At 36.9% G+C, this 12,481-nt stretch overlaps 1 long non-coding RNA gene across 2 annotated transcripts; it reads right to left on the bottom strand.

The window, feature by feature from the left end:
* Positions 1–6,432: 6,432 nt before the first annotated feature.
* On the bottom strand, positions 6,433–9,768 carry LOC311597633. 2 transcript variants are annotated; one of them, XR_014779289.1, is made up of 3 exons: positions 9,706–9,768; positions 7,134–7,250; positions 6,433–6,541 (listed from the first exon to the last, which is right to left on the bottom strand). It is a non-coding gene; the product is annotated as an uncharacterized lncRNA (long non-coding RNA). The 2 variants fall into 2 exon arrangements; XR_014779290.1 differs by having other exon boundaries at positions 6,434–6,600.
* Positions 9,769–12,481: the final 2,713 nt, after the last annotated feature.

Below are 12,481 nucleotides of genomic sequence, written 5' to 3'. Positions count from 1 at the left end.
GTTGTTCACTTTACATCCCAATTGTGGCCCCCTCCCTCATCACCTCCTTGCCCCACCCTCCTCCCCTCATATCCCCCTCCCCTAGGACTCAGAAATCTCATCTGGACTGTTTGTATCCTTTTTCTCTGTGGCCTGGTAACAAGTCAAAATTAGTCCCTCCTCCCAATATTATGGGACCCACAAGGAGACTGCAGTACCATGCATGGTGAGGCCCTAGACCCTCTGCTCAGATGTAGTTAAGTAGGTAGAACTCTTAAGCTTCACTTTCCTATCTCCATTTAAACTGAAAAGGGGATGGATTCGGAAATTGGAAATTGTCACCAGTTTTTTCTTCTTCTTCAATTGTTGTAAAGTGAATTCAGTACCCACTTGTGCTCACCAAAATGTTCTGATTAAGATCTTTAACACTTACTTTATTTTGTAAATTGTGATAGAAAGTTTCTTTAACTCTTGTATAGTTTTTTTAATTTGTTAATTTTACATCCTAATTGTAGCCTCCTCCCTCATCACCTCCCTGTCCCCCTCTAAACTTCCTCAAACCCCCTCTTAGTTTTTTGTCGTTTGATGTGCTCTCTCTCTCTCTCTCTCTCTCTCTCTCTCTCTCTCTCTCTCTCTCTCTCTCTCTCTCTCTCTGCGCACACATTTGCACACATAGAATGGTGTTGGAATATTTAATTGTTTTTTACTATCTCTAACATCAATATTCCATGAAATAACCCTGATTATTTCACACTAATGATGTATGATATGTCTTATCATTTATTTTATATTATCTATGTTTAACAATACTACCAGAGTTTCTTTATAAGAAGAAATTTAATTGTGTCAATTAAAGTATTAGACTTCTCCTATAGTCAGTAAGATCACGTAGCCCTTATCTGGCTATTCCTCTTGTGCCACCGCACTATACAGAAGTTTGCTTTCCTGCATTCTTCTTCCCTTTGTTTTTAATAAAATATTCTGATACCCATTCATTTCAAGACTTATTTGTTACCATGCATAGGGCATGGAGTAGAGTGGACACAGTTTTCATTGAAGGTCAAAACACTGTTAAATCTTTGATCTGTGAAAGAGATCTTTGGTTTTTTTGTTTTGTTTTGTTTTTTGTTTTTTTTTTGTTGTTGTTGTTTTTTGTTTTTTGTTTTTTTCATTTTTCCAGACAGGCTTTCTCTGTGTAGCATTGGCTGTCCTAGACTCTTTTTGTAGATCAGGCTTGTCCTCTAACTCACAGAGATCTGGGATCTTGATTTTAAGCAGAACTTCTTATACAGCTATTGTGATCACAAACTGGCAATCCAGAGTAGTAGAGAAATATGGAGGGAGGAAAGTGTCAACTTTTTTTCTCTGTTTAGATGATGGTTTTCCACTTCACCAACATGGTAGATGGTAATGCACAGTGAACCTGTGCTTTTTTCTCAAAACTCCACCAATGTGATTCTTTGTTTTGTTTTGTTTTGTTTTTGAGACAGGGTTTCTTTGTGTAGGCTTGCCTGTTCTGGAATGGTTTTGTAGACCAAGCTGTCCTCGAACTCATTCAAATCTGCCTGTCTCTGCCTCCCTTAGTGCTGGAGTTACATCTATGCTCCACTGTGCCTTGTTTACCATTGTGATTCTTTTTTAAAAAATATTTTATTAATTTAATCATATTACATCTCAATTGTTAGCCCATCCCTTGTATCCTCCCATTTCTCCCTCCCTCCTGCTTTCCCGCTACTCCCTTCCCCTATGTCTGTGACTGAGGGGGACCTCCTCCCCCTGTATATGCTCATAGGGTATCAAGTCTCTTCTTGGTAACCTGCTATCCTTCCTCTGAGTACTACCAGGCCTCCCCGTCAAGGGGACGTGGTCAAAAATGGGGCACCAGAATTCACATGACAGTCAGTCCCCCTTCTCCCATGAAAGTCTTCACTTACCAGGAAAGTGGGTCAGAGGAGAGGACATTCTATGGGAACTTTAGGTGAGAGAAACATGGGAGAATGGGGAAATAGAAGGATCCAGGTGGTCCTAGAAACCTAAAAGAAGAACATTATGATGGGTAGATTTGGGTCCAGGGGTCCTGCTCAAACTATGGCACCAGCCAAGAACAATATAGGCAATAAACTTCGAACCCCTACCCAGATCTAGCCAATGGACAAGACCATTGTGATTCTTAGAGCAGCTCTAGCATTTTGGGGACAGATTACCAAGAAATTCATCAGTGTAGCCTATGAGCAAAGTGATTGCCAGCTGGTTACCCATAGTCATGCCCTCTCTATAAGTGTTGAAATCTTGGCCCTGAATGGGATGGAGTTTCTTATCATTTTTTCTTGCTCCTTAGTCCGTAGGTTGTAGTAGCTGTGAACCTTGAATTCTTTAATAAGCATTATTTTCATATAAGCCAATTACTTTATGCAGCAAGATGGTCTTCTTTTATACTTAGTTCTTTAAATTGTGTTTTTTCTACTCGTACTATTCTTTGTTTTAGCCATCACATTACATAATATAACATCCTTAACTTAAGTGATTATTCATTTCTTATATTTTTGTTATTTTGACTTATATGTAGATTGTGTGCCTAGCTTGTTGGTACAGGCACATGAATGCAGTTGTTTGCCAAGGCCATAGTAAAGGTTGACTGGACTGGTATTTACAGATAATTTTGATCCATCAGAAGTTGCTGGTGGGAATGGAACTCAGATCTCCTACAATAACAACAAGTTATGTGAATTGGTGAGCGATCTGTCTATCCCCCAAATGATTATTTTATCAAATTTCTTATGTTTTATCTACTACAAATAAATTAATATCTTGATATGTCTTTGCTATTTAATCATTTTCCTATGGGATCCAAAGGCAATAAAAAGTAAAATGCATTTTATTTAAGTTGGAGCGTCCACTTTACCTAAGACAATGGCTGCTATTTATGAACAATTTATATCACATTTGCAGAATGCAAGAATGCTCTAAAAGAATAACACTCATCAATATCTTCGAACAAGACAAAACATAACCACATGTTGATAGGAAATGACTATGAGAAATGAAAAATACTGAATAACAACTATGTAGTCGAGTTATTATGTTACTAGATGTTGTATGGTATTAAATGTATAGACTTGACAAAGTTTTCTTAATAATGAGGTAATCAAACTGATCACAGAGAAATAAAAATGTTTTTGTTTATTGTAGCAAGTATAATTTCTTAATATAATTGGGAAAAGATTTAAAAATTATTCATTTGTGCAAGGAAACATATTGAAACTACAGAACAAGTTGAGGTATCAATGTGATGTTTCAATGTAAAGGTAGACTACTAATTTGCAGGATTTTTCTGTCTTGAGGGAGGTACTGATCTTTTAATAATGTATATTTGAGAAACATTTTAATGGTCATCAAAGTTTTAGATTCTAGTTTTATATTTTTAAAATAATACTGGGAAATTTTCAAATGAATTGAGAGACATATCATATGAAATTACAATACCTTAGTGACTGATACTGCTCAAAAAGACTTCTGATATACTGTGAACTTAACTACAACAGTAATAAATGTCACAAGAAGACAGTTCTTATCCGCCACATTATTATACTCATTTCAGTATAATTAAATGAAAGACAGTGCATAAATCAATGGCTTAATATAGGTACAACCTTATAATACATAAAGTCAATCATATGACACAGTTTTATTTTCTATAAGTTTCAAGGTTTTGAAACCTACATTTTCATGTGATATTTTGAATTTATAATGGGAGACTAGATTTTTAAGAACTGTAGATTATATCTCATACAATATATCCAACTACAATTTCCCCTCCTTCCATTCCTACTGACACCTACCTCTTAACCTCTCTCCCAGATCCATGCCTCTTCTGTTTTGTCTTCAGGGGAAAAAACGAAAAACAAAAACAAAAAACAAAACAGGCCTCCAAGAGAGGACAGCCAAACAAGACAAACAACACAATAAGACAAGGAACAAATCCTCATATCGAGACTGTATAAGGTAACTCAATAGGACAAAAAGAATCTCAGTACAGATAGAAGAGTCAGAGACTCTTTCACTCCTACTGTTAGACGTTCTACTAAAACACCAAGCTAAAGCAGTAACATACAGGCAGCAGATTTGGTGGTGGCCCATATAGGCTTCTCATCTCAGCCTCTGTGAGCTCATGTGAGCCCTGTTTAGCTGATTTGAGGCACATGTTCCCAACGACCTCCATTCTCTCTGACTCCCTTAGTCCTTCTTTCCCCTCTTCTGTGGGGTACCCATCTGCTGCCTGAGAAAGCCTCTCTGATAAGGACTGGACAGGGCACCAATCTATGTGTGTTGCAGAATATCATTAGGAGTCATTTCATTGATGTTTGTTTGTTTGTTTGTTTGAGACAGTCTCCTTTGGTTCTACCCTATGTCTCTTGGCTATCCGGTGGAAAGTTTTGGCCATCTAAGCAGTGTCAATCATGACATCCCTATTAGATTTTTAACTTTTAGATTTTTTTCCATTTTAAGTTTATGTAGAAGCAAACTATGAAATTGGGAGTTCTGAGAATATATGTTTTTATGAATTGAATCATCCCACAAACATCTTCAAGTGTGTATACACCTCTGACATTTCTGATATTAGGAGTTTATCTCTGAAGTTAAAAAGCAAATTAAACCTTCAAAGCTGCAAAGGCAGAATGCCATTCGTCTTTCCTCTATTGAAGCTACATTAGTTGTAATTGAAAAGGAAAATGGTGATGCAGATGTCAAGGCCCCTGAGCAATGAGGATTCTGCAAAGTACTTAGAAAAAAGACTGTTGGGCTGTAACTGTAATAACTCACACATATCTGCCTTTAATTAGACTTTGCTAGATTGGATGACCTGCATTAAGCACTCACAGAGCACTTCCATGTGGTCATGGCTGGGATAGTGGTCCTGAATGCACAAGACTGCTCTTTTCCTAGAAAAACAGAAATTATACCAGGCTATGCATGTTAAAAAAAACCTCCTTAATCTCTCTCCTTAGTATTTGTTGGAATTTAGATAACAATCTTAGGTCCAGGTAAATCCATCAAATATTACATGTATTCATCAAAGGTATTTATGTTTCACTTTTAGTTTCTTTTCTTCCTTTTTTACGGCTATACTGGGGCATATTATGCATATATAAGCTAGTATTCTGTCACTAAGCTAATTGAACACACCTGAAGCGCTGTAGTTCCCATTGTGGAACTTGATTTCCAGCCCATGTCAATTTTGCAATCCTCTCTTTAGATTTTCCCCTCATTACAGAAATCATTGCTTCTATTTTATTTTATGACATAAGCATGTTTCCCATATTAGCTTTATATTTAACATTGTATTTATAGAGCATCTACTCATTATCAGAAAAGTTGGAAATATATTCTTTGTGATTTCTTGTAATAAGTTGAAAGAACAAAGGAATTTTTACATTTAAAAATTAATATATTGACCATTGGGTAGATCTGGGTAGGGGTTTGAAGTTTACGGCCTGTATTGTCCTTGGCTGGTGCCATAGTTTGAGTGGGACTCCTGGGCCCAAATCTGCCTATCATGATGTTCTTTGTGTAGGTTTCTAGGATCCTCTGGATCCTTCCACTTTGCCATACTCCTATGCTTCTCTCATCTAGAGACCCAATAGGATGTCCTCCCCTCTGTCCCAGTTTCCTGGTAAGTGAAGGCTTTCATGGGACATGCCCCTTGGGCTAGTATGCAGATATAAGTGAGTATATACCATTTGACTCTTTCTGCTGCTAGGTTAACTCACTCATTATGATCATTTCTAGTTCAATCAGGCAGTAAACTTCAAACCCCTACCCAGATCTAGCCAATGGACAGGACATTCTCCACAGTTGAGTGGAGAGTGGGGTATGACTTTCACACGTACTCTGGTGCCTCATATTTGACCACATCCCCTGGATGGGGAGACCTGGTGGCACTCAGAGGAAGGATAGCAGGCTACCAAGAAGAGACTTGATACCCTATGAGCATATAAAGGGAGAGGAAGTCCCCCTCAGTCACAGTCATAGGAGAGGGGAGTAAGGGGAAAATGGGAGGGAGGGAGGAATGGGAGGATACAAGGGATGGGATACCATTGAGATTTAATACGAATAAATTAATTTTAAAAATTAATATATTGTAATTACAGTCTTCTCAAGACTGTGCTTACTTTAAGGATAGAAGGTTTCCTAAAAATGTACATTTGTGTAATGTATAAATAAACAAAACAGACAGAAAGAAAATCAATAAGAAAAGTTCCAAAAAATTATCTCACTCATCCCATTTCTAATACCCCCATGTAATTTCTAACATTTTCCTCCACATTATATTGTAAAAAAAAATGAAGCTCTGATTTAAAAATACACTCTCTCAAGTCCTTTAAATAAATGTGTGCTTCCAGCATAGCACTGCGTTTCCTGAACAGATGCTTTAATTAGGAGGCTGTATGGCTCTTCAGTTTTATCTCCACATGCAGCTTGGGTCTTCAAGAGGGTTGCCTGCTGATTTTCTTCCTTACAGTACATTCTTCTCTCTTTAATTTGTTTCCACAGACATGAAGTGCTGAAGGAAGAACATTTTATAAGGAAATAGGCACTTCTGTGAGTGTCTGAGGATGAGCGCTTGAAAAAAAAAGAGCACAAATCTTTAGTAAAATATGCAAGCGGATTCCTGCAGTAGACTATGTGAGGGCTCACAGGGTGTTAATCTTGCTTGGTGTCTTTTACTCTATGTTCTATATAATGGCTTTAAAACCACATGTCTCTGCCTGTTTGTAAATATTAACACAATCAATTTAATCTAAATATCAATACTCATAAAGTTTTATTTTATAATTACTACCATATATATATGTGTGTGTGTGTATTTGCCTGCAAAGCAATGAATTCTCATCATTTGTATGTTTGCATTCTTGGCAAGTACTCAATGTACATGGGCATGGTTTCATAAAGAAATTTACATATAATCATGTCATACCCTTTGATTACATTTGCCTTGATGCATTTTCCTTTCTCTACCTTCATCCTGCTTCTGGTCTTTTGACTCCCCCCAGACAAATTTGCTTCTATTGTAATGCATTATACATGACTAATTTATAACAACTTATTATATTTCCTTTTTTAAGACTAAGGATCTCAGGTAGTAGAATGCTTACCATGCATGCCAAAATTCTTAGTGTGAATCTCAGCTCTCAGTAAGCAGAGGTGAGGCAGGGAGATCAGAGGTAGAAGGGTGTGCTGGGTTACACAGTAATTTTGAATAGTACATGAAGCTATATCAATAAAGAAAAAATAAGAGATGAATGTAAAATTAAAGTAAATAAGAAATTGTTTCAAAAATTCATCATAGTATGTGTTAGGCTTTGCTAATTATTATCTATTTTATTTACATTAAAACATTTAAAAGTGTTTAACAAAAAATTTTAACTCTACTATAATTAATTAATGCATTTTTCTCCCCTTTTGATTCATTTTAATATTATACAAATATGTAAATAATAAGTTGAAGTATTTACTTAAATTTCTTTGAAGTACTGAAGAATTCTTAGGGTATAAAAATCAATATTACTTGAAATATCAGATTGAGACATTACTCAAAAGAGGAATTGCACTCATTGTGTAGTTTGCTTTATCAGCTAATATGAGTGAATTTAATTAAATAAGGAATAATAATTCACTGCCAATTAAATAGTGCATGAGAACATTGCATATTTTGTAATTACATATAAGGCCTACCACCTCAGGCCTTCATAGAAATGATTATACATTCTAAATACATATTAAATAAAACTGTAAAGTAAAAAAATGTTTGAAAGCAAAGGTGTGCATAATTTGTGCTACTGTTTTAAATACTAGCCTTTCATCAGCAAGGGAGCTTGTAGTTTAATTAAATGGTCAGAGTGAATTTTGAAGGTGGAAAATGACCACAGTTTGGCAAAGGTTGACAGGAAACTTTCAGGGAAGAATTGAAAACCGCGTAGCTATCCAGCATCTGCAATAGGTAAGTCTAGAAGGCACATATTAATGAGAGGATTACCATCATTTGTAGGAAATAAAATTTGCTACATTTTGTTTAAAGCTTTCTAGTTGTCCTAACCCATACAAAGAAAGTTTTACATTTACCTTTGAACGTTTTAACTGATTTTTATTTACTATTTTGTAAGGTTTTAGTTGAAAATATTTTTCATCCATATTATTATCATTGTTTGTCCTTTCCTAACTTATGTGAGATTCTTTCCCTTTGCAGATGAATGCAGGAGCCAGAAGCCAGAGTTATTGGGTCCTCAGTATCTGGAATTTCATGTGAAAGCTAATCAACTGGTGTTTTTATCTTTGTTGCCTTGGCTGTGTGGTGTGGTGGTGCATGACTTTAATCCTAGCACTTGGGAGGCAGAGGTGAGGGATCGCTGTGAGTTTGAGGCCAGCCTGGTCTACAAAGTGAGTCCAGGACAACCAAGGCTATACAGAGAAACCCTGTCTTGAAGAATCCCTGATTTTTTTTCTTTTTTTAAAAATATTTTATTAATTTATTCATATTACATCTCAATTGTTAGCCCATCCCTTGTATCCTCCTATTCCTCCCTCCCTCCCTCCTGCTTCCCCTCTACTCCCCTCCCCTGTGTCTGTGACTGAGGGGGACCTCCTCTCCCTGTATATGCTCATAGGATATCGAGTATCTTCTTGGTGACAAGAACGCTTAATGAAAGAAAACATTTAACCACTGCTGGCTTAAAGTTTCCGAGGTTTAGAATGACTTTAGATACCATTAGGCTTTTTGTTTGTTTGTTTGTTTGGGGCTTTGGGTTTTTTCTTTTCTTTTGTACTGTTTCGTTTGAGGAGTTGTTTACAAGAAACCAACCAAACTGGAGAAAAACCAAATCCACCAAACACCAAATGCATGGTGAAAAAAATAGGATCATTATCCACAATGATCGGATTCAGAATCGAAAATACTGGTAATGTCATTGATAAAAACAATTAAATAATATGAACAAAAATAACTGAGAGAAACTGCTATGGTCAATGTTGAGAAAGTAAAAGATAAGAAATATTACAAACACTACTTATAATAAACCATGCTATAGATCTGAATCCATTATTATTTAATTATTGCAAATATCTTGTGACAGTACCTCAATTATGTTACGACTTAACAATTTAAGACTGTTGGGGTTGATGTGGGAGCTACTATGGCTTCAAATTTAATTGTTTACCCCCCCCCTATGAACAATATTAAGAAATAATAATCATTCAATATAAGATATCATCTAAATGCAATTTGGGTGTGGGAGTGATTTGTAGGTGTATCCATTAGAACTGGCCTGCACAACTCTGAATTTTGTTTATTGCCATTGTTTTTAATGGTTGCACTCTGTTACAAAGAAAAATTTCTTTAGTGTTGAGGTGTAAAAACTACAGTTTTCCACTTTTCTGCAGGTATACACATAAATATTTACTGATTATTGTTAAGGAGTATATGGGTTTAATAAACTAGTGGTTACAGGTTTTTCTTCTTTGGCCATGACCTCACTTGCATTAAGTACTTAGTTAAGTTTCTAGTAGGAGACTCAATCTCCTTGTTGAGGGTGTCATAAGCCCAATGAGAGAGCTATTGGTTACTCCCAAGGCATGTATATCACTACTGCACCCTTAAGGTTACCATGTCATACTGGTCGTTGATATGCTCATAAGCATCATAATTGGGTAAGACTATTGGTTGCCTCTCACCTTGGGAAGTTTCTGTTGTCCCTTCTGGTCTCATGAACACTGGTCCTCAGTGAAGGGGCTTTCAGGTAAACTCCAGCACAGGGGACTCAGTACTCTGTTTCTAGGGTGCATTACGTCATCAGTAATACAGACTTACCTTCCACCTCTGTAGGGTAACAAAGGGCGACAACAATAATTTGTATGTTTGGGGACTCAGATAGTTCAATTCAAAAGAGAGATTTCCATGGCTAGAGTTGGGGTTTTTGTTAGGTGGTCTTTGCCTCTTGGAAAGAGTGCCATTAGCCCAAATGAGCAAGAATATTTAATAATAACATTAAATTTCTATTATCATGTAAAAAATATCCTATAGCAAAGTGAGAGTATGTAATTCAAATTTCAGTAAAAGTCCATAAGTTTCTGAGATAATCTCACTGTCATAGCTTTATTTTTGTCATGTTTATAGGGCCCCTACATAGATGTAGCCCATGGGCAGCACAGGCTTCATGTGGGATCATGTAAGGGAATCAGGAGCTGTCCCTGATATGGACTGTGCTGCCTGCTTTTTGTTCAATTTCCTCTGGCTAAACTGTCTTGCAAATCTATAGTGGGAAAGACTGGTGTGAGTTGATGATCTGGGGTGGGAGGGTATGGAGTGTTCTCCTTTTCTGAGGAATCTGAGAGGGGTGATAGGAGAAGAGGGAGGGAGGGTGGGACTAGGAGTAGAGGAGGGAGGGGCCAGAGAACAAGATGTAAAGTGAATTAAAAATAAATTATAAAAATTTATTACTTAACACTAATTCCACATTTAACTTTGAGGTTTTTGTTATTGGTGGTTAGGAAATTGAATTACTAACCCAATAAAAACAAGTAATAGGTCAAGTATATTTTACTTCAAAATATAACATCTATGTAAACTAATATGACTATTTTTTAAAAATACTTTGTGTGCAACATTGTGTATTTTTCTCAAAAGGTCAGATGTAAAGTTATTACTCTTTACATATTTAATATGCTAAGAAAACATGTCTTGTAAAATATCAGTTTAAGATTTGAGAAACATTGTGTGATGTAAATAATGATATAATACTTATTTTCTAAAATAAAATATGCTAAGTATGTCTGTTGTATGACAAAATTTCTCTTAAGGACATGCTGCATATATATCTACTCACCCAGAGTAGGAAGCATCTGACAGATACAAATACAGATACAGCCAAAGTCCAAAGTGGTAAAACAATTAGTTTTACTGGGGCTACTTTTATGAGTATGGGTGAGGGGTTACTTACAGAACCAGAAATGACTCAATGACAGCTGCATCAGCAAACCCATCTAAGCATGGGTGACAGATCATAAAAGTTGCAAATCTGGCAGTCACTGAACAGGGTGCTGCAGTCAGCTCACCATGTTGGTGAGTGTCCTTTCCAAGTGACTCTGAGCTAAACCCCATCCTGGCAGGCAGCTGCTCTTGTCTGAGTCTTCTTTGCAGCCTGACTTATTTACTTTTGGAGGAAGTGACCTAGTGAATATGATCAGTTTCAGGGACTTCTTTAAGCCATTTTTGGTTGTTTCTCTTCTTGGTTAAGGCAATTCCCTACAGGATGGAATGTGTCAAACTCAGAGTAAGCTATTATACAGTACTTTCTTTCAGCTCTTATATTTGAGATACCAGAAGAACTAAAATTGGATTTCAGAGTTACTGGGGCAAAGGTTAAGAAATAGGCCTACAGAAGATAATCTGGCCAGCTGCAAAGAGCAGTCCCCCCTAGAAGGGTCCCATCGGAGACAGAGTTGGTAAGAGACCCAGTTTCATGGCCACATTACTTCCTGCCCACCAGAGATAGAGTTACCTAGCAACCGACCCATCCGGCTGGGGAGAACTAAAGAAGCTAAATCGTGGGTGGTCTTGAAGCCCTTTTCTACTTAAAGGGCCAGAGATGGGACAATGGTGCGCTGCTGAGACCTAGCATTTCGGGGATCGGGTGCGACTCAGCTTGGAGCTGAATTAAAGATTTCTCTTGTATTTTACAGCAGTTTCGTGTGTTTTCTGGTTATTTACTTATTTATTTATTTTGGGTTATTCTGGGCACAACATATTCTTTTCACACCTTTTAGTACAATGATCTCTGAGCCTTAGAAGTAGTGACTATAGATGCCCACCTGTGGTTAAGAATTGGCACTCAGAGGAAGGATAACAGGTCATCAAGAAGATATACAAGGAAAGGAAGTCCCCATCAGTCACAGACATAAGGGAGGGGAGTAGGGGGAAAGCGGGAGGGAGGGAGGAATGGGAGGATACAAGGGATGGGATAACAATTGAGATGTAATATGAATAAATTAATAAAATATTTTTAAAAAGAATTCAGTCATGATGTTGGAGCAATAGCCACTTGTTTGCCTCTTCACCAGTGGTTATGAATTAAGATGAACAATACCAGTAATCTATGAGTATAAACACATGTGTTTGGAAGCCAATTTGACAAGCACATCATACCCACTTAGTAAAAGAATAGACGTTTCCCCGTTGGGATCTTTGACCTTCTTAAATATAGGTTCTTGTTAAAGCTTACAGTAAGAGATGTGAACTCCCTCTTGTGGAGCAGGCTTTAAAATACAATTGAAAATCTGTTGGTTTTACACTAGCTGAATGAGTAAAGCATAGGCTGAAATCCTACCTTGCATATCAGTATTTTTGCATACAGGGTCCATAGTCAAGCATTAATTTGGGCGACAGTTTTCCAACAGTACCCTGCATGACTACCTTTGACACTATAGATGCGACCCACCAAAGCCAGAATTT

This window comes from Acomys minous (assembly GCF_964271855.1).
Source record: "Acomys minous genome assembly, chromosome: 1".
Lineage (NCBI taxonomy): Eukaryota > Metazoa > Chordata > Mammalia > Rodentia > Muridae > Acomys > Acomys minous.
Note: the sequence above shows the minus strand (reverse complement) of the source record. Positions and strands in the feature narration are given on the sequence as shown.